Source organism: Diceros bicornis, chromosome 25, assembly GCF_020826845.1.
Source record: "Diceros bicornis minor isolate mBicDic1 chromosome 25, mDicBic1.mat.cur, whole genome shotgun sequence".
Taxonomy (NCBI): Eukaryota; Metazoa; Chordata; class Mammalia; order Perissodactyla; family Rhinocerotidae; genus Diceros; species Diceros bicornis.
In genome coordinates, this window is record NC_080764.1 from 29491856 (window position 1) to 29514165 (window position 22310).

The 22310-nt window shown below is 39.1% G+C and overlaps 1 long non-coding RNA gene across 3 annotated transcripts in view; it reads right to left on the reverse strand.

The window, feature by feature from the left end:
• LOC131421815 (uncharacterized) overlaps positions 1–22310 on the reverse strand; it is a 67080-nt gene that overhangs the window by 24524 nt on the left and 20246 nt on the right. For 2 of the 3 annotated variants that reach the window (XR_009223954.1, XR_009223952.1), the window contains exon 3: positions 19744–19814. The exons of the other annotated variant lie outside the window; for it this stretch is intronic. This is a non-coding gene — a long non-coding RNA (uncharacterized LOC131421815). The remainder of the gene's footprint in view (positions 1–19743; positions 19815–22310) is intronic. 3 annotated transcript variants of the gene reach the window in all.

The window sequence follows — 22310 nt, forward strand, 5'->3', positions numbered from 1 at the left end:
CTGTTAGGATTCACTTTCTCTTTGCCACATGTGGAATATATTACAGCTAACATCTTTGGAACTCTACAGCTCTGAATAGAAAGATCGGCCTATTTTCTTTGTCTTAAGGAAAAAAATATCCTATTTCATCAGTCAACCCTGAACCAATCACTCCTGACCTAGGATCAGATTGACAATGTAACATGTTTGTCTTTACTATACCCTGTGGATTGAAGCAGCAAGGAGAGCATGAAGATTCTAGAAAGAGGAAATGGGAGCAGGGATGATGATAAATATCACTGTATAGATTCATCATATGTACTCGCAACTTATGAGCTCAATAAATTTTTTTTTTTTTTTTTGCTGAGGAAGACCAGCTCTGAGCTAACATCCATTGCCAATCCTCCTCCTCCTTTTTTTTCCCCCCAAAGCCCCAGTAGATAGTTGTATGTCATAGGTGCACATCCTTCTAGTTGCTGTATGTGTGACGAGGCCTCAGCATGGCCGGAGAAGCGGTGCGTCGGTGTGAGCCTGGGATCCGAACCCCGGGCCGCCAGTAGTGGAGCGCGCACACTTAACCGCTAAGCCACCGGGCCGGCCCAGAGCTTGAGAAATTTGTACACTGAACAGCTTTCTGAGTTTCTGTAGATATCTCTCAAACATGTTACCACACAATTTAATAATTCAGTGCAAGGTGGCAGGCAGGTTTAGCTTGTAAAGCAGCTCTAAAATTGTACCCTTATCATTACAGAATTTTTTTTATATGGTCCAAAGGAAAAGCGGTTGAAAAGATAGAGCAGGAAGTAAAGTCTGGTCCATTTTGGAAGCTGAAACTTTCCTCACTAAAGCAGGAAATTAATTTCTTCCTGATCATGATGGCTGAAGGAGAATTGAATAGAAAGAGTAGGTGATGAAAAAGCTTAGGATACGTTTTTCTGACAGCATTGTGCGTGAAATCCTAAGAGAAATTAAGCAGAGAGTTTGTGCTTCCTGTGGAAGTGAGTTAATCATCAGATACATACATATGCTTCAAAATGTGCCCCTCCAGACTGGTCAAGGAGGGGCTCCCCAAAGGAGCCAGGGTTTCTCTCAGGCCCTACTTGCAGACCAAATTGCAGACTCACCTTCAAAGTACACAAAAGGACAAAAGAGCCTTTCATTCTAGCCTCCCTAGACGGACTGGAGGTTGAAAACAGCTATTTGTTCCCTCTGCCACATATATGTCTGATAATGTGCATGGGCATGAGTAATTGACTGCCTGCATTATGTATGAATTAGACTCCACTCTTGTTCGGCAACAGCTGGAGGGATTTTTCTCCTCCAGATGCCCAGCTGCAGAATGGCCTCTCCTCCTCTGCAACTTGTGCCTGTGTCACACACACACACACACACACACACACACACACCCCTCAAACATGGGCTCTGGGGACAATTGCTCTAATTTACCAGAATCTAAGGACCACTATAGCCAGTGCAATGTGTTTTTATTTGAGTTGCTTTTCTTTTATTAAAATTTGTTTTTCTTCCATATTTCACTGCTTCCATTTTACTAATGGAACAAAGACTCTGGCCAAACAAGAATCCTGGTAATCACCTCAATTCATTCTCACAACCAAAGGCTTCTAAAAAGCACTATTTTTTCAAACTGTGGTTGGATGATCTCCCTGGGGAAATGCTTGCCACTTTTAAAGATGTTTTGAGCCAAGAGAAACTAGGATAAAGGCACCACTGGGTAGTTTTTCTTGTTACTGTTTCTTTGTTTCATGATCCATTATCACCAAGTTACTGATCTATTTTACTAAAAACAAGCAATTGAAGCAAAAAAATAAAATAAAATAAAGAGTTATAAATATGATACCACTTATGCAGGCCTGAGCTGAAGCACCATCTAAATAGCAATGTTTTTAGGATAAAGCTGCAAAACCTAGATAATGATGCAGCCATTTGCAAAATATTTTAATACAATGAATAGTAAAACATTTTGGGATTAGAGGATCTGAGTAATTGCCTGAATTTTGCAATTCCTTCTGGATGTTTGCCATCCTACAAAATAGCTTGTATGTCAATGAAAGAAACATTATATGTTAGAATATGTTATGGGGAGTGATGTAAGTTTGTTGCACTCTATTTTACAGAAGGGAATGTGTTTGTGGGCCCATAAACAGGCTAATCTATGGGCTGAAAATATCCTACCAAGATTGACCCCTGGCTGCCTTCATCCCCCAAGAAAGCCTCCTAGAATAAGCATCTTTTGAAAGGTTTCCCAAAGAGAGGAGCCTTTATACAGTGGCCTCCTGAAGATTCAGAGGAAAGCATAATAATCTTTGATAAACTTGGCTGCCTAGTCGAGAAAGCTATATGAAGAGTCTAATGATTGTTTTCTTGTTGAAATGTCCTCTATCACAGAGGTCAATCATCCATCCACTTTTTCCATCAGACAGCTCGAAAGAATAAGGACATACAGGTAATCTCCTTCTATATCTCACCAAATTTCTGAGGTCAAAGCATTTATGCAGTGAGGTCTTTCAGTACTGTTAACCGTGAAAATATCCAATATCAAAATAATTCTGAATTTCAAAACCAATTTGAGTTTTAATCTGAGTATTCAGGGTATTCACCCTTGATGATGATGTATCCAACCATCACTTCACCTTAAATTGGTCAAATTGATGAGGTCAGTGACATTAAATAAAAGACCACAATGTACTGTCACCATTGTTTGCCTGCTTTTGGCTTTTCTCGTTATTCCCTCAGTACAGAACTTTGAGAGGGTGAATTGGGACACATTGGAAAATTTGGAGGCTTCTGGTTCTTATTGCTCACCGCCTTCCTCCCTTTCAACAGTGGTGTGGGGGTGGTTAAGACGGCGAGGATGTTGGAGAGGTAAATAGAGAATGAGGGGTATTTAGCATGAAATAGCTCCCATCAATATGGTGGTGTTGAGCCAGACCCTTAGTTAAAAGACATGAGTTTTAATTTTTAGCTTCGAAAACTCCCAACAGTTTTCTCTCTGAGCCCTGTTCTTAAAACAGAGATAATAACAGCTTCTGTTTTGAGTAGTAAATATGATGTTGGAAAGGGAGTGCCTAGCATGGTGTGGCTCATAGTAGGTGCTCAACAAATCTAAGTTGCTCTCTGCTACTGTTTCATTCTCTGCTGACACTGTCCTGAACCCCCGCCTATTGGTCTAGGGCCCTACGCCTCGCTGGTCTGCACCATGTCCTTGCACTTCTAGCTTCTGAAGAGGTACTACTCTAGATGGAGCAATCTCACAGAACCATGCCGCCATTTTAAGAATCAGGCTGGCAGACACTGTCAACTGCCCCTCAATAGCCACATCTCCCTTCTTCCTTGAGAGTACAACTCCAATTTTATTCAGATATCAGATAATGATGTGTTCAAGAAAGATAGAGCCTTCCCCAGAGTTCCAGAGCATTGGCTCAACTGGACTACAGTTAATTCACTTCCAGGCTGGTGAAGGGATGAAGAATGGGCATGGGACCACTTCTGACCAATGAGACATAAGAAGAAATCTTATAAGTGGTATCTGGGAAGTATTTTTCTTCCCAAATAAAAAGAAAGAGAGAGAGATGAGGGAAACAGAGCCATCGCTCCTCCTCCCCTCACCTGATCTTCTGCTCTACCCTTAGACTTTGCCATGTGAGGATTTGATGTTTGGATCTGGGAAACACAATATATTGCCACCCACTGTGAGGGTAATGCCCAGAGAGAAGGAAAGAATCAGGCCCTTGACATGATTGAGCTATTAAATCAAGCAATCCTGCAAACACCAAACTCAAGAATTCTTATTTTGTGAAGTGATAAATCTCATTAAATTAGGTTTTCTGTTTCTTGCAGCTGGGAGCATCATAACTGACACAGATCCCAGGTCCTGTGTTCTTCCTGTGATGTCCACTGACCAATAGACCCTCCCTAGATTTGACAGTGTGGCATTCCAGTCTATATCTAACTCAGCTATATTTCCATTACTGTGTCAAGATGCCTATGAGACTGGCTTTGGTAACTTTACAAATTTGAATCATCGAGCCACTCAGTTCTTGGTTAGGTTTATGATTAGCTTCCTTTCATTCTTCGAAACACTTGATCCACTCTTCTAAGACTCCATTGTGTTTTAGAAGATATGTAGAAAATTTTTTAAAATTCTATTTTCAGTAAATCTTCAATAGTCTGATATATTTGGCCAGTTGCATAGGTGAAACTTCAAGAAAAAAGAAGACTTCAAGCTTGGCAAAAAATGTAACCAAATGCACTAAAATTTATCTCCAGTTACAGAAGGACTTAAAGGAGGGAAGCATTAAAAATAATGGCATCCAACTTAATGAATACTTTTGGGTTTATATGGATTCAGATATCATGATATCTGTGATGAATTAAATTCTTTGCCAGTGATTTATTTTGATCACTAGAAAGTGACGGAAGTAACACTGTGTAACTTCCAAGATTAAGCCATAAAAGATCTATAGCTTCTACCTTCACACTTGGAGTGCTTCACTTGGAAAGCCAGTTTTAATAGTGTAAGAGGCCCAAGTCATATGAGGGACCATGTGGAGGAGAACCTGGATGCTTCTATAGACAGTCTCAGATGAGCTCCCAGTCAATAATCCATACCAACTGCTAACACTGAGAATAAGCCACCTTGGATATTCCTGTTCAGTGAAACCTCTGGACGACTGCAGCCCTAGCTGACACCATATTAGAGCAGAAGAACCACCCAGCTGATACCAGTCACTGCATAGAATATAATATATGGTAGCTGGGGCTGGCCTGGTGGCATAGTGGTTAAGTTCTTGTGCTCCTCTTCAGTGGCCCAGGGTTTGTGGGTTCAGATCCTGGGCGTGGACCTATACACTGTTCATCAAGCCATGCTGTGGAGACGTCCTGCATACAAAACAGAGGAAGATTGGCACGGATGTTAGCTCAGGGACAATCTTCCTCAAACAAAAAGGGGAAGATTAACAACAGATGTTAGCTCTGGGCCAGTTTTCCTCACACACACACACACACACACACACGTGTGCGCTGTATATGTATATATATATAATATATATAAATATATATATATTATATATAAATATATTATATATATATATATATGGTAGCTATTGAGATATAATAAATCGTAGCTATTGTTTTAAGTTGCTAAATTTTGGAATGGCTTTGTTACATAGCAATAGACTGCTGGAACTATACCCAGGCATACAGAATGAGTTTCCAGTGATGTACTGGTCAACTAGCTCTCAGAAGAGAGAAGGAGGGGAAAGGGAACAAACTCTGATTATAGTTGGTCTGGATCCCATTTCCGTGGTGTAAGTACTCCCATCTTGGCTGATTTCAAGCTACCAACATGATGTCTGCTGGCTCACATAATCCCTGAAAATTTAACAGTCAGCTCTCATGAGCCAGTGCAAGGCAGCATGAGCAAGTCCCAGTCCATCATTGTAGTTATCCTTAAATAAATAATACCTATTTTACCATATATATTGATGCCCCAGACCTTTTCTGTCATGTAATTCAAATAATATAATGTATCCCAATTATGTCACGCTTTATGTTTTATAAATCACCTCTTTTATATGTCATCTATTTTAATTCTCACAAAAACCAAGAGAAATGGTTATTATGTCACTATATTAGAAATAAGGAGGTTAAAACTTAAAGAATAATTTGCCAAACTTGAACCCAGATCTTTCTCTCTCCAGAGTCAGGACTCTTAGCTACTGCACAAGTTTTACATGATAGATTCCCCCACTTCTCCTCACCATTATAACCCCTTCTCTCCACATTGTCTATTATTGAGTGTATAATGCCTTTGAATACAAAGGGATAAAAGGCTACAATTCATTGTATATATTGTATAAAGGTCTTTCTGGATAACCATCCAAGGGACCAGTTAAATTCATTTACTGGTCTACTTGGGGCCGGCTCTTTATCCGTTCTCAAGCTCAAAACACAACGTATTCTGAGCCCACGCTTTGAAGAAATCTAGTAATAAAGAGTTGTCTGTGGGAGGTCTGTTCCTTGTTGTTTCCAAATAATCATTAAGTGGACATATGGTGAATTGAATTCATACCAACATTTCTGAGCCTATTCAATTTTTTTAAAAAGTGAACTAACGGGTAACATCAATTTATAAGCATTTTCAGAACACTTCCATTGAAATTAGGTTTTAATTATCCCAATTCTCATCCTATAAATTAAGAGTTGAGTATAAAAGAAAATAGGTCTTTGCAAAAAGTAAGCCAAATCAAGCATGCCAGGTGTAGGGTTTGGGGTTATATATGTTGTTCCTAAATTAAACGCTTTCAGTGGTGATCTATCACTAAAAATTACAGTTTTAGCACTGCTTTTCCAGCATTTGCAAATCACAAACATGACTTATGGAAAACAATTTACTTTGGTGGCTGGGCTCTCCAATTGCCTGTAATTTGATTATAAATTTAGAATATACTTTGTGTGGCAGAGGGTATGTGCTGAGAAAGGAGGGTAGTGGAGAAGCAGGCAGAGACTGAAGTGTACCCTTCCTGAGTGACTGGGGAACAAAGGTGAGCATTACTTATTTACATTCACTTCTTCAGCATTTCAAAGCTTATATATCAAGGGCGAATTTTCACCATCTTGATAACATTAGTCTCAGTAAATACTATTCCCTGTGTGCCCCAGAGGGGAAGATCAAATTACCCCAACAAACTTAGACAGTTGAGAGATTTTAGTAATTTTCCCATCCTATTTTCTCCCTCTCTCTCTCTTTCTCTCTTCCTCTTTCTCTGTCTCTCTCTCTCTCTTTTTCATAGACAATATAAATTGCTCTTAAGGAAAGTTATAATGTGATGAAATTAGGTTTTTCTTCAATAATAAATGATTATTCAAACCTGTGGGAGACCTATGAGTCTAGTGTACACAATAGTAGAATCTTCTCCTTTGTGTTTTTGGAGAAAGGGAAAGGGCTTCTGAAAAAAACTGGATTCTAGCTTTTAATGGGCTTTGAAAAATACCAGACTTGAGGGTAGTAAGTTGATGCCATTAGGAAAATTCAATAATATTCTTATTTTCCTATTATCATAGAGGCATCTGCTGTTTGGGGAGAATAATGGGATGAAGGTTTCTTTCCTACATATCAGCACCATTCTGAGATCTCTTGGAAAACTGTTCCTGCAGCAAAGATCAAGTGTAATGCTACAGGCCCAGGACAGATTCTGTCCTGTGTAACCAGACATACTGACTCCTGCCTGCCTAACCCTTAAGTGGAAAGTTGACACTTGGCTCTCGGACACAAGTTCTGACCTGACAGAGCGATATAATCTTCTCAAATAAGGTCAGAATGGCTAGAAAATCTCAGCTATTTGCTACTGGGCTAATTTTCAGAGCCAAGGGGCCTGTTTACTTTATATCAACACACTCCTTCAATCTTTCCTTCATTTTGGAAAGTAAAAAAAGCAAATAAATAAACTTGGAAAATCTCTGAAATTTTTCCAAATTATGAACATCCTTCTGATTTTCTTATCTAATTTGAAAGGTATGACATAAATCATAAATGCATATCTTTTTGTGTGTGTGTGTGTGTGTGTGTGTGTGAGGAAGATCAGCCCTGAGCTAAAATCCGTGCTAATCCTCCTCTTTTTGCTGAGGAAGACGGGCTCTGAGCTAACGTCTATTACCAATCCTGCTCCTTTTTTTCCCCCAAAGCCCCAGTAGATAGTTGTATGCCGTAGCTGCACATCATTCTAGTTGCTATATGTGGGACGTGGCCTCAGAGAAGCGGTGCGTCGGTGCATCAGTGCGCGCCCAGGATCCGAACCCGGGCCACCAGTAGCGGAGCGCGCGCACTTAACCGCTAAGCCACGGGCCGGCCCCTAAATGCATATCTTTTAAAAATATAATGTTGGGGCCACATACATGTGGTGTCCCACATACAGCAACTAGAAGGATGTGCAACTACGACATACAACTATCTACTGGGGCTTTGGGGAGAAAAAGGGAAAAAAAAGGAGGAGGATTGGCAATAGATGTTAGTTCAGAGCCAGTCTTCCTCAGCAAAAAGAGGAGAATTGGCATGGATGTTAGCTCAGGGCTGATCTTCCTCACACACAAAAATATATATATATAATGTCAACCTAACCAGAATTAACTGCTTTCAATTGTAATTTCCAATGCATCTCTTTTTCTGGGGATTGGGTTTTAGAAAACAGAATAAATTAATGGCAGATACCAATGAAATATCTGTGGTCTTTCAGGATCCCAGTTTCCATAAACTCCTCTTGGTAAAAGAATTAAACACACATTCTCATCACTACGGTGAAGGGTACCGATCAGTAAAAATCCCGGCTAAGGGCATTTCTTTAATATGTTTGGAATTGTAAGAGGGAGAGGATTTTCTCTTCAAACTCCAGCCTCAGATACCTTGGAGCTGATGAATTCTGCACATCCCGTGGATTTGCGGGAGGGTACAGAACAAGATTACGCACCCTGGTGATATCTTTACTGCAAGGGTAGCCCGGGCACAGCAGCCTGAAACCAGACATGCGTGGAAAGAGTCTAACCGTGAAATACTTAAGGCTATTATTTCAGCAGAGCATCCTCGTACCTGGGAAATGAAGCCAATCAATTTTGCTTTTCTTTTTTATTGTTGTTGTCAGTTTAATGTAATTTAGTCCAAGAAGATGAAAACTGGTACCTGAGTTGATTATTTACTCCTGTAAAATAAGGGCTGAGAAAAAATTGGGTCAGTGATAGGGATTACATGAGTTAACTGATTTGCAAAAAATTATAAGAAGGAAAAGCTCTCAGTTTGTGCAAGAACAGAAAGTTGGGGTTTTCCTCTCCTTTTAGGATTAAACTGCAAATATTATTTAACATTGAATGGCTTTAGAAATAGTATCACACTGAATTTCTCAAGTGGCTTCCGCAGACTGTTTTTTCTCTCAGTTCCTAAATAATTATGCTGAGGGCCCTGTGAATAGAGCAGCTAGCAAAACAGACAATGCCTTCATGGAGTCCATAACCTTGTAAGGAAAAGAGCCATTAAAAGAAGAAATAGAAGAACATAGATAATAACAGAGTTACAAACCTTGATAAAGCTAGAAGGATGAAGAACTCCAAGAGAGTACGTTACATACCTCACATTTTAGTGTTTGTTTGTCTTTCTCTATCAGTCTGTGAGATTCTTGATTGAAGTAGTGTGTTATTTGAAATAATTTTTTAAAATATTCATTTTTTTATCATTTTATTTCCAGAGCCTTGCACAGTGCATGGCACATGGTAGATACTTCATAATCTTTGTTAGTTATGTTTGTTGAGTAAAATTACAATAGCCATAATTATTCATGTCATCCTTGACAAATCACATGAGCTAAATTTGGCAGGTGTTAGTGTTCTCATTTTACTGATAGGAAAACAGGAAAAATTAAACGGTTTGCTCAAACTCTCTCAGCTAATAAGACAGGACGAAAACAAGGGCTTGGAACACTGAAACCAGTGTCCTTTCCCCAAACAACACTGCCTCCAGAAAAAAATAGATAATGTAAAGGATGGAAATAATACTAATGAAACTAACAGACTATATGTGCTTGTTTGCCTGTCAATAAAGGGGGAAAAAAACAAGGGGGAAATGTCAGAGTTTTGCGTGAATTAAAATATATCCAATTCACCCTCAAATGAAAATGCTGTGGGATAAAAGCCAAAAACTTTTCTTAGATTTTTGTATCTCCAGCAACCTATATTTAAGCAGATGTAATTCTTTTTAAAGTACTCTCCTATTCAAACTTTTGAAAGGGAAGATTTGCCTTTTAATGGGAAATCTTTATTCCACCATGGAGATAAAATATAGCTTTACAAGTTTGGTCATTTATTCTCAATTTTAGCAGATTTTTTCCTAAGCTACTATATTTAGTATATAAAAAAGACAGACTCTGCAATGCACTTGAGGCCAGACAGACTGGAAACATCCACAGGAAGTGTCTTGGTCAGCTTGGGCTTGCCGTGACAAAGTACCATAGACTGGGTGACTTAAACAACAGACATTTATTTCTCACAGTTCTGGAAACTGGGAAGTCCAAGATCAAGGTGCTGGCTGGTGCAAGTTCTCTTCCTGGTTTGCCAACAGTTGCCTTCTTGCTGTGTCCTCACGTGGCAGAGAGAGAGCTGCCTCTCTCTTTCTTCCTGTCCTTTTAAGGCCACTAATCCCATCATGAGGGCCTCACTCTCATGACCTACTCTAATCTCAATTGCCTCCCAGAGGCCACACCTCCAAATATCATCACACTGGGAATTAGGGCTTCAACATATGAATTTTAGGGGAACACAAACCTTCAGTTCTTAACAGGAGGTGTAACTAAAAGAAATAAAACTGATTCTCTGAGCGACACACACATACACAAAAGAGACAAGCCACACTTTGAACCTTTGACAAGAGGACCTTGGGTGAGGTATGCCCAGTCTTGAGGCATTAAATCTGAATAATAGAAATTAGAGTAATAATCCACAACAGAAGAATAAAGAAAGCTAAATAGGAATGGTTCATGTATTTGACATACTGGTAAGGAAATCAGAGATATTTAGACGTAAAATAAGTCAGCAGGAAGGTCAAACACTGACATAAGTGGCCCAGAAGAGCCTTTTGAAGTTAACTTGAGCATCTTGGAGCTAAAAGAGCTGAAACATCCTCGTTTTCAGAGGGTACAATGTTCATAGAATCCATTTATTTGAAATTTAAAACTTTTCCATTGACAATAGTTTCAGATTTATTACCAAAGTGGAAGAAAATGACCACATCTTTACACAGTTTTTTTTTTGTTTTTTTTGTTTTGTGAGGAAGATCAGCCCTGAGCTAACATCCATACCAATTCTCCTCTCTTTGCTGAGGAAGACCAGCCCTGAGCTAACATCTATTGCCAATCCTCCTCCTTTTTTTTTTTTCCCTTTTTCTCCCCAAAGCCCCAGTAGATAGTTGTATGTCATAGTTGCACATCCTTCTAGTTGCTGTATGTGGGACGCCACCTCAGCATGGCTGGACAAGCAGTGCGTCGGTGCGCGCCCGGGATCCGAACCCGGGCCGCCAGTAGCGGAGCGTGCGCACTTAACCACTCAGCCATGGGGCCGGCTCCAGGAAATGAGCACATTTTTAATTTTGCTATGTTACACCCAATCAGCAAAAACAAAACAAAGAAAGGATATATTGTAATGCTCTTACATCCTTGTGAAAGAGGGTTGATAACCAACATAACTACCAGATAATCAAAAACTTGTCTTGATTAATTGTGGTATTAAGGACAAAAACCTGCATACAGTGTGTATTTATTTTGATTTGTGTCTTGCCTACTTTCAAATAGAATTTATGGTGGTAAAAATAAATCACTATGTTTGTCAATTCACATTGGATTGCAAGGTCCAGAAAACCCCAGCTACAATGATTTAAGCACAAAAGCGAATTTATTGGCCCACACAGTTGAAGTCCTGAGGTAGAAGCCACATCTAACACAACTGGATCCAAGGATTCAAAGAGGTCAACAGGCCTCAGTCTCCCTATCTTCATATCTCAGATCTGCTTTCCTTTGGGTTGGCTCCATTCTCAGGCACTCTTTCCTGTGGAGCAAGATGTCAGTCAGAAGCTCTAGTTTTTCATCCCATTTTCTTGGTCACTTTAGTGGAAAATTAACACCCCCTTCATAGTCATGCTAGTAAAAGCATTTGAATGTGGTTTGATAGGACTGACTTGTGTCATGTCATGGGCTCACTCTTGACCCAGTTACTGTGGCCAGGACAACAGAGCACACTGATTGGCCTGGCCTGGGTCGTGTTTCCACCTTTGGCTCTACAAGAATAGGATTCATCTCCTCTAAACCACATGGACTGAGAATGGGGAAAAGGAAGTAACCAACAAGTATTGAGGTTCTATTACCATAAAAGGAGGAAATATCCTTCAGGTAGTTGAACACTACAGATGTCTACCATAATCACAGTACAATAAAATTGAATCATTGACAAATATTGAAAAGCAAAAGTCATGTATAAAGGTGGTGGTGGTCTGAGGGAGTAGGGGGGAAGGAAAGAGGGACGATACATCATAGAAACCTAGGCTGAGAAAATCTAGAATGATCAAGTATAAAACTTAGCTTTGAGTTTCCTAGAAGCCAAGACAAGGAGAGCCACTCAACAGATATGTAACTCTTCTAATCTAAAGAAAGGAAGCTCCCAGCTTGTGGGGTGATAGAGATAGTTTCCTGGCTCTGAATTCTGAGAATAATTTGTCTCCAAGCCCTTTAAATAAGAAATACTGAACAACATAATGAGGTATTATGTTTTCAAAAAGCAAATTTTCAAATAGAGGTGTGTTACATTTTGCTCAATGAAAGCCTAGGACACAGCATTACACTGTGGCTCTGTAAAGTCAATTATTCAAAAGGCTAGAGTGGCGTGGTCCAAGAACGTAACCTAAGAAGGACTCAAAGGTAGGACCTGTGGTGAAATTCGAGCCCTGACACTTATTAGCTGAGCCTCCTTACTAGGTCCCTCTCATGCTCTGAGCTTACATTTTTTAACTGTAAAGAAGGAGTAATGATATCTATATTTTCTGGCTATATGTGAGAATTAAATTAAGCAACATATGAAGGCACTTTTAACTCTTTAATATGTAGATAGATATATAAAGTATTTTCATCAGGCAAATGATACTCTAGAATCTTCTAGATAAAGGATAAAGTCAGATCAAATTATATGTATTTTATAATTAATTACATAAAATGTTCAACTGATGAACCATTAAATAGTAAAAGGCTATTTTAAGTTTTCATTGCAGGTCTAATAAAAGCCTTTTTTACTCCCTCCTTTAATTATTTTGATCTTAAATTCTCGTGTTTCAGATAAGCGAGGTGTCAACAACAAAAGAAACAGTTGTTTTTATTTGTGAAGTATTTTAAGCCAGTGATCATACACTGAATAAGCTTTGTAAACATTATTATTACCAATATGATCATTACTACCACAATTACTTCTACAAATCACTCCAATTTATTGAGCATTTACTACTGGCCAAGACACGAAATAAAATGCTTTTGCATATGTTAAAAACACAGTCCCTGGGGCCAGCCCAGTGGTGTAGTGGTTAAGTTCGAGCATTTTGCTTCAGCAGGTTCGGATCCTGGGGGGAGACCTACACATCGCTTATCAAGCCACGCTGTGGCAGCGTCCCACATATAAAGTGGAGGAAGATGGGCACGGATGTTGGCCCAGGGCCAATCTTCCTCAGCAAAAAGAGGAGGACTGGCAACAGATGTTAGCTCAGGGCTAATCTTCCTCACCAAAGAAAAAAAAAGAAAAAAACAAAAAAACCCCACAGTCCCTGGACTAGGAATGAGGAGAAGGTGGTTTTTATAAGGCCCCTCAAGAGCAATAACACATTAATCACTTATCTCTGACCCTGAGTTTCTCCAGGTGGAGAATGATGGTTGCACATTTTAAAAGTTCCTTCCAGACTTCGATATTCTATTACTTTGTCAGCATCAACTTAATGGTGAAAAGCTTGCTTCTCACATTTGTGGTGTATTATCAGCACTTTTGCCTCGGTTATGAAGTGATAATTTTCTTATAATGTTCTCTCTGGTAGTTTATCAAAAACAGCACCATTTTTTTTTTCTTCTAACAAACCTGGGAATATTCTTCCGTGAGAGAGAATGTCTTCTACAGTTTGTGGAATTTTGTGGAAAGTGTTTCCTTAAGGAGAATAGCAAAGATTCAATATGGTTGTGTAACTGTCTTCAACTAGTGGGTGGTCACTGTGTTTCCAAGGGAAAATCCTATTTTTTTTTTTACTTTTTTTATATATTTATATTTCATTTTAAATTTTTTAAATTGAAGTTTAATTGACATAATATTATTTCTTAATCAAGTTCCCTAGCAGCTCAGCAGCTTTCATCAGTTAAGATCATAGTTAATATACCAAAATGGCATCTTGCAGTGGTTTTCGGCTTTGGCTACACATTATAGGCACCGGGGAGCTTTAAAAACTATCAATGCCTGAATCCCACCACTAGAAATTCTGATGCAACTGGTCCAGGGAGCAGCCTGGAAATTGGAATTTTTTTCCTAATGTTTTTCCAGATGATTGTAATGTGTAGACAAGATTGAGATTTACTGGCCCATCTGGTGTTATCAGTGAGGCAGAGCATCACATACTTGAAGATGAGATGTGCCAATCAGGATGAGGCGGTGGACGCACTGCTGGAAAAAATCAGCAGCATCTACCAGTTGGGCCCCAACCAACACTTACAGGATACGTGAAATCAGCAGTATAGAAAACGGCTGCTTAGAGGAAAGATTTTTTACTTATGTATATTATTTGAGGGGCCTATCAACTGAGGAAAAATGGGGAAAAAAATGATATGTCATCTTCTATGGAAAAAGCCTATATGTCTTTTTTTCTTTTTCCTTTTTCCCTTTGTTTTTTAATTGTCAAAATCCAGAGGAGGCACCTGGGAAAGGTGATCTATATTTGCCATGTTCTCCTTCCCCCACAACCCCTTTGGGTGGCACCAAATTTTCTTTTCTAATTTTGGACGTGGTTTATAATATCACTGTATCCCGCAAAGGGTCTCTTTTAACTGACAGAACCCATAGACACAAGAAATCTTTACCAAAATGAGAAACTAACTTGAGGTAATCCTCTGGGGATTTCTTTGCTTTCTTAAATAAAATCCAACACATGGTCCTGTCCCGGCATGTTTGAGTAATTACACCCATTATGTCTCTCTGTTTGCTTTTTAAACCTGCTTTTTTGATTTCTCGCAAGTTTTTCTGTCCAAAGCTAAATTGATTCTGCACAGCCAAGATAAACTCCATCCAGAAACTGAAAAGAAAATGTTTATGTGGTTGACGTGCACATTTATAGAATCCCTGATTGGTTGGTGAAACCCAGAGGAGCAGCCATCTAGCTCCTGGTGTACACAAGAGCCCTCTTTTAGTTCCATGAAATGAGAGGTTTTCATCTCCACCGGGAAGCTTGTCAGGTCTGGTCTGCAGATGGCTGGTATTTGTACTGTTTCTTATATCTGCTTGTGACTTTTTCAATGAAATTTTGAGGTTAATGGTATAAATAATATGGAAGGAAGTAAATGCTTGAGGTTAATGTTTGTAGGAAAAACCAGGGAGGGGACTTTTTGCTAAAGGTTCTTTTGAAAAGGTACCCTACTTCTTACAGATTGATATAGTAACCCAAGATAAGGGGCTTTCACTAATTTCTTTTTCAATTTTTATAATGACCACAAAAATGCTTTCATTATCTGAAGCAGAGAAATATTCAAACTAGTTACAATGTTATACTATTTTTTTGTTTGCCTTTCCGCTTTACAATATGATGAGAGAAAACTAAGATCTTCGGAAAACCAAAAGCATAGAAAAATAAATCTCCTCCGTGATAGCATTTAGGTGTAAAAAAAACAATAAGAAAGAACACTAATCATCCTATATTCACTGACTATCTGAAGATTTCAGAGATTTTTATTTTCTTGTATTGATTTTCCTATTGGTAAGAGTCCTTAATAGTTTGTTTTCTCATCTCAGCCTTTATCGCTATTATATAGTCTGTTGCATGTGCGTGTGTGTGTGTGTGCGTGTGTGTGTGTGAAGGGAATTTAGAAAGTAATGAATTATCTCCTAACAAATATCTCTTGATTCTAAATGTGGATTTTATTAAACTATAGAATACATGTACGAAGTTTTGGCTGTAAATAATAGAAACCAATTTCAGCTAGTTTAAGCAAAAATTAAGATTCATGGAAGGGATATTGGAGTTATTTCACAGTACCTAAGGGCTGACATATGTCAGTGTACTATGCTGCTTTTAAAATGGCTCTCAATGATTCCTGATTCCTGGTATTGGTACCATGTATAATCCCCTCCCCATGAGTGTAGACTGGATCTAATGACTTCTAACAAATAAAATATAGCAAAAGTGATGGGATGTCTCTTCCAAGATTAAGTTATAAAAGACTGTGGCTTCCATCTTGTTCTTTCCCTTTCTTCTCTGATGAAGGCAGATGCCATGTTGTGAGCTATCCTATGAAGAAGCTTATGTGACAAGGAATTGAGGGCAGCCTCTGGCCAACAGCTAAAGAGGAGCTGAGGCTCTTACTATAACAGTCTGCAAGGAACCGCATCCTGCCAACAACCATGCCAGAGCTTGGAAAAAGATTCTTCCCTAGCAGAGACTCCAGATGAAAGCACAGCCTTGGTCAGCACCTTGGCTGTAATCTTCTGAGAGACCCTGAGACAGAGGATGCAATCAAGTTGTGTCTGGATTCCTGATCAACAGAAATCGTGAGATAATGAGTGCTGTTATTTTAAGTCATTTAGTTCTGAGTTAATCTATCATACAACAATGCATAACTAATACAGCCAGGAATAGACTAGAGGAGCACAGGGGAAATCCATAAGATGTTTTTTTCTTCTCCTTGATTTTCTTTCTCTGGGTGTTTGTCTCCTTCATCTCTCTCATTGCCATGCTACTTTGCCTGCTCTTTAGTACCAAGTACACCAATAGTTCCCACATTTACTTGCTCTCCGTTTCTGTCATTCAGAGGGAAATTACTGTCTTTTTTAGGTACATTTCCAAAACTCTAATGGCAAGAATCAGATTGGCTGATCTTGGATCAGAGGCTCACCTCTGAACCAATCATCTATCCCCAGGAGGGAAACATACAAGGAAGAGATTGTGATCGACCCTGCTTGAACCAACTGTACGAATATAGCAGTATTTGTAGTAACTATGAAGACTGGAGAAGGTAGTTAGATTTGCAATTTGTTTCAATATTTTGATCACTTTGGCCTATCATTTATATAACTTGAATTACTAATATATATTAGTAATGTATTTGAATTACTAAACTAACATATACCATCACTCTAAGAAATAAATATAGAAAAATTTAAGGTCTCTAAAAAAGCTTTCCACCTAGAAAATGTATCATATGAAACTTGAGATTTGTGGAAGGTACACACCAAAAACTAGAAAGTAATAGACACTGACATTCTTGATTATTCAGGAAGGATATGGTTTGACATTTAACGCCAACTGAAGCTTCTCACTCCTATCATATCATAAGCTCCTTCGGGTCTCCACTCTGTCAATTGTCCTACACGTGTGGAAAAACTGATACAATCCTGGCAAAGGGGAAAAAAAACAACTAAGATCAGTTGTACCAGGATGATGAGCATTTATCAAGCTACAGTATTTATCAAGCTACAGTTGTGTAACTGTGACAAATGAAAAGGTCCCTTCAGTACTGCCTATATGTATAAGAGCAGAACATTGACTGTCACCAAACAATGTAGACAAAACAGAGTGGCTTTGCTGCTGTCTCGCTAGGACCCAAACAGAACAAATGGTGGAAGATTATGTTATATTTTGACCATCAGACTGCCGTATATCAAAAGTGTTTTGTAAAAGTTAGCTCTGAAATCACAGAAGATAAGCATGCTTTACTGCTATTTTGGTGGACTAGGAGTATCAATGAGAGAGTTAAAGAAAGCATCCTGTTGGAAATGACCAAGCTAATGTAATCCTGTGTGCAAGATGCTAACGGGCAGTTAGTAGGTGCTTGGGTTCCCTTGAGAATCAGAGGCAGGAATGGTGGGGGTGATGAGCACACAATATCCACGTACAACACAGCACAGTTCTAAGGCACCTGGGCTTTTAGAATCACACTACTTGCGCTCAAATTCTCCCAAGTACTAAAGACTTTGGGCACATAATTTATACTCTGTGCCTCAGTTTCTTTATCTTTGAAATAGGGAAAAATTCAAGAGTACCTACCTTTATAGTCTTCTCAGGATGAGAGGAGATAATTCATGTAAAGAGTCTAGCACAGTATAAGCACATAGTAAGCACTCAAATGTTAGCTATTATTACATACTTGTTGACACCCGTTATTTAAACTCTCTTAACCTCAACGTCCTCATTTGTCAAATAGGGAAATGATTTTAGCAGAGAGACAGATAAGGTTATGTGTATGACCCACCACATGACATTACACACTCAGTCTAATACAATTGTTCTTAATTCTTCGGAAACGAGAAGGAAAAAGGTGTTGGCCGTCCCTTTGTAATCATCTAGGGTCATAGCAGCAGTCAAAATGGTGGTGTGTAGTTTCTTAGGGCTGCCATAACTAACTACCACAAACTAGATGGCTTAAAACAATGGAAATTTCTTCTCTCAGTGTTGGAGGCCAGAAGTCCAAAGTCAGTGTCAGCAGTGCCATGCTCCCTCAGAAGGCCCTAGGGGAGAAGCCTTCCTTGACTCTCCCAGCTTCTGTTCCTGGCGTTTCTCGGTCTGTGACAGCATTACTCCAATCTCCGCTTCTGTCTTCACATCACCATCTTCCCTAGGTCTGTCAGTCTCCAATCTCTCTCTCCTTTCTTTTATAAAGACACTGGTCATTGGATTTAGGGTCCACCCTAAATCCAAGATGATTTCATCTGGAGATCCTAAACTAATTACATCTGTAAAGACCCTATTTTCAAATACAGTCACATTCTGAGGTTCTGGGTGGACGTGAATTTGGCGGGACACTATTCAGCCCACTACAGTAGTGTTTCTTGCTACTTACCTCCAACTTCTTGCTATTTACCTTATTTTTACTTCCACCCATTCACTCAACCCACATTTTGGGAATACCTACTGTGTGTCAGATCCTGGGACACAAAGGCAGTTCCTTTAAAGATTTCACAATATTTTGAGAAAGATATACACCAAACAGGTTCTCTAGAACTATAGTAACAGAGAGAAAAATGGCGTTTTATCCTGAAGTGGGTTGGAGAGACCTACCTGAAGGAAGTAAAAGCTGTCACGAGTTCTTTACTCATCTACTCCAAGTCCCCATGCCAAATGAATGTATATAGGGGGAAAGAAGGAAATAGACTTGGCCAGACAGGCCATTCTTGCCCTCTGGATTAAACAGAACTAGGCAACTTTCTTGGATGCCCAACCAACCTGCTTCAGATAGGATTACATCCAACATTCCAGACAAATGAATATCAACGTATAACAAATTAGAACCCTAGATTGTAACATTTAATTTAAATAGAGCATTTACCTTGAGTCTTCTGTCTATGAGAAATACATGTTTATTTAAAATGGGAAATGTGTATTACAAAACGTATATATTTCTGATTATTAATTGGCTGGAACAAATATTACTGATTTCTGAATTATTTAATTAATTACAGATTGCCATGATACACGGTGATATTTAAGCTCTCTTCATGGCTATGCTTCTTTTAGGGGGATTTTTTTTTTTGTAAATCTAATTTCATAAATATAATAGTTTAAAATACTCCCCTGCAGCTAAGTGGTAACTGAAACCTAGATGTTAACTTGTCATTGCACCTCGTTTTGTGAGAATAACTTCAGAGGTGCCAGAACACTTATTTTCAGCACTTAGAATGTGACAAATGTGTTATCTCTAGACTTTGTGAAGTTCACCTCCACTTCCCCCATCCCACCTAGATTCTTGGTGAGTGTTATGTTTTCTGTAATAGAAGCTTTGTCCTCAGACAGAAAATCACATGTGCGAGCTGTGTCACAAGGATTCTGTTATATTTCTACAACAACTATTTCTGCTGGCAGTGCTGGCTTAAGCTACATCACCCACGACCCGTACTCTGAAGCTATATTGAAGATGCCTTGGCTTTCAGAAAGCCCTGGTATCTACTAAAGAATAATTATTAGTCTGAGGCAGTTAAACAGAGGGGACTGACCTTGAATCAAATTGTGAAGTAGGTAAACTTTTTCATTATCCTCTCGCTTCTCTCTGCTATACACTCGGTGTCTGAATAGGCAAATGAAACACAAAGATTTTCAAGGTGGTTCAATAAGCCTTGATATATTTAAAACTTAAGTTAACGTTTTGTTTTAAGAATTAGAAAATGGTAAAGAATCAATATGGCTGCCATGAAAAAATTGCAACAATGACGTCTTATTGCTTCCAAGAGCAAGCAGTTTTTCACAATTGGCATTCAAAGCCCAGTTTTACCTGCCCAACCTTCGGTCATAGCCATCTTTAAGATCTCTTTAAAATACGATAGGGCCGGCCCTGTGGCTTAGCGGTTAAGTGCGCGCACTCTGCTGCTGGTGGCCCGGGTTTGGATCCCAGGCGTGCACCGACGCACCGCTTCTCCGGCCATGCTGAGGCTGCGTCCCACATACAGCAGCTAGAAGGATGTGCAACTATGACATACAGCTATCTGCTGGGGCTTTGGAGAAAAAAAAAAAAAAAGGAGGAGGATTGGCAATAGATGTTAGCTCAGGGCTGATCTTCCTCACAAAAAAAAAAAAAAAAAAGATTCCTGGATCTTTTTCCTAAGAAATAGATAAGTGTCATGAATTTCTTATAAAAGAAAGCCAATAATTTTTAAGAACGTTGTTAGGACTCTGGAAAGAGGAATATCTTTAAGGATGGGGTGGGTTCATTCGTTCAAAAACCACTTAATGCTACCCTACAAGAAGTGAAAGATTGCAGACTAAGAATACAAAGATGACTAAAAAGAAAACCTCCCTTTAGGAGCTCTCAACCAGGATTTTCACTGTTTTCCTGTCTTTTCTATCTTATGTTCTTCTCTTACCCAACTTCATTGTGCTGCAGTCTGAATATTTCTTTAGCTTTCTGGGATTATTTTGAGTTCTAAAAAAAGGGGCTTACCACTCTGAATTTCATACCTTTTTTTAAATCACTGTTTAGGCTCTTTTCCTCCAGAACATCTCTATCTAGAGTTGCCAGATTTCACAATAAAAAACACAGGACACCCAGATAAATCTGAATTTCAGAAAAACAGCAAATAATTGTTTAGTATGAGTATCTCCCAAATGTTGCACGGGACACACTTATACTAAAAAAATTATTGTTGTTTATCTGATTCCAATTTAACTGGGCATCCTGTGTTTAACTGGCAAGCCTACCCCTACCCCAACCCATCTCTATAAAATATGTTAGCCCTCAAGTTTAGTGACATCCACAGACTTAAAGAGCATCTTCTTTATTCTGTAAGCCTGGTCACGGAGGGAAATGCTAAAGGCCCCGTAGGAAACCGCACCCTGCCAGGCAGCACTTATCTGCTCCCCTCTGACCCTGACCCTTTTAGCTGAACGGGTGCTTCAGCCGCAGCGAGCCCCACGGAATACTTGTCGTCTGGAGAATGCTTATTTTCTTCCCCTTTCCTTGTTGATTTGAATTTTTGATTTTGTGTTTCAAAAAAACAAATCCTGTGAGTCTAGTTCATTTTTCACCTTTTTTGGGTCTGGGTTTATCATTTATTTCTGTGATGAAACTAAATAGAATAATGTTGGTAATTATTAAGCACAGGCTCTCCAGCATGGGTGGCAACCATGCAGGCAAGACTAAATAAAGTCTACAAGTAACCTGAACCTAAACTTTAACTTTTTCCTCTAAAAAAGAAAGAAGAAAACCAAAAGCAGAACAACTGATTTGAATGTCATTTCCATTGTCTCATCTGCTTACAACCTGGTAAGATTTAGGACGTAAAAAATGAAGCCTGGAGAGCCGGATTTCAGGTGAACTCCCCTCTGACTGAGAGTTGGCTGTTCTGAGCTCAACACATAGCACGGTTATCATGGAGAGAGGTGAACACCAAATGTGTAGTTCATTTAATGCAGTACCTTTATAGGTATACTACCATGCCAACTGATATCATTCTTTAATCTAAATGTAACTGTAATTGAAATATGTTATCACCACTAATATCCAAAATCAGCAATTTCTAAAGTAGTTTAATAAACAGCTGCTCTAAGATGTGCTTGCAGATTAGCAAAATGTCAGAGCCTACTTTCAAAGAAAGCTGTCTTCTGGGACACCATTTATTCCTGCTCATAACTTTAATACAATTACCTCCCACTGTAGCAAACTGGTTTTCTATACCATTCTAAAGAGAAGTTATCCACAGAAAAAGCTGTCATATTTCTAGTCAGGATGGCCACCTCTAAGATAGGTAACAGACACTGAAAATCCCATGACACCCACCTCCCGTGTCCCTTGCTAAATTAATTAAACAAGGAAGCCATTAGACTGAGCTGGTTCTAATACCTCAGCAGCCTCTGTAAGTAACCAAAACCTAAACCTATAAATGCTTCAAGAGTAAGAAATCAAAACCTAAGGACAACCAATCACAAACAGCCAACTAGGCTTTTCCAAATATGGCATCAGCTTAAGCCATAGGCAATCAAATAATTTCCTTGTTTTGCTGCTACCCTTTCTCTATAAAATCTTGCCCCTAAAGCTTTTGACGATGGAGCGCTCCTAACCGCTTCCGGT